Source organism: Bison bison, unplaced genomic scaffold (assembly GCF_000754665.1).
Source record: "Bison bison bison isolate TAMUID 2011002044 unplaced genomic scaffold, Bison_UMD1.0 scf7180017864379, whole genome shotgun sequence".
Classification (NCBI taxonomy): Eukaryota; Metazoa; Chordata; class Mammalia; order Artiodactyla; family Bovidae; genus Bison; species Bison bison.
In genome coordinates, this window is record NW_011494951.1 from 5,861,923 (window position 1) to 5,863,184 (window position 1,262).

Sequence of the window (1,262 nt, forward strand, 5' to 3'; positions counted from 1 at the left end):
TTATGACCAGTGCATTTTCTTCGCAAAACTCTATTAGTCTTTGCCCTGCTTCATTCTGTATTCCAAGGCCAAATTTGCCTGTTACTCCAGGTGTTTCTTGACTTCCTACTTTTGCATTCCAGTCCCCTATAATGAAAAGGACATCTTTTTTGGGTGTTAGTTCTAAAACATCTTTGAGGTCTTCATATAACCATTCAACTTCAGCTTCTTCAGTGTTACTGGTTGGGGCATAGACTTGGATTACTGTGAATGGTTTGCCTTGGAAACGAACAGAGATCATTCTGTCGTTTTTGAGATTGCATCCAAGTACTGCAGTTCAGTCTCTTTTGTTGACCATGATGGCTACTCCATTTCTTCTGAGGGATTCCTGCCCGCAGTAGTAGACATAATGGTCATCTGAGTTAAATTCACCCATTCCAGTCCATTTCAGTTCGCTGATTCCTAGAATGTCGACATGCACTCTTGCCATCTCTTGTTTGACCATTTCCAATTTGCCTTGATTCATGGACCTGATTTTCCAGGTTCCTATGCAATATTGCTCTTTACAGCATCAGACCTTGCTTCTATCACCAGTCACATCCACAGCTGGGTATTCTTTTTGCTTTGGCTCCATCCCTTCATTCTTTCTGGAGTTATTTCTCCACTGATCTCCAGTAGCATATTGTGCACCTACTGACCTGGGGAGTTTCTCTTTCAGTATCCTATCATTTTGCCTTTTCATACTGTTCATGGGGTTCTCAAGGCAAGAATACTGTAGTGGTTTGCCATTCCCTTCTCCAGTGGACCACATTCTGTCAGATCTCTCCACCATGACCCGCCCATCTTGGTTGCCCCACAGGCATGGCTTAGTTTCATTGAGTTAGACAAGGCTGTGGTCCTAGTGTGATTAGATTGACTAGTTTTCTGTGGTTATGGTTTCAGTATGTTTGCCCTCTGATGCCATCTTGCAATACCTACCGTCTTACGTGGGTTTCTCTTACCTTGGGTGTAGGGTATCTCTTCATGGCTGCTTCAGCAAAGTGCAGCCATTGCTCCTTACCTTGGAAGAGTGGAAGTGAGAAATAGATTTAAGGGCCTAGATCTGATAGATAGAGTGCCTGATGAACTATGGAATGAGGTTCGTGACATTGTACAGGAGACAGGGATCAAGACCATCCCCATGGAAAGGAAATGCAAAAAAGCATAATGGCTGTCTGGGGAGGCCTTACAAATAGCTGTGAGAGAAGAGAAGCGAAAAGCAAAGGAGAAAAGGAAAGATATAA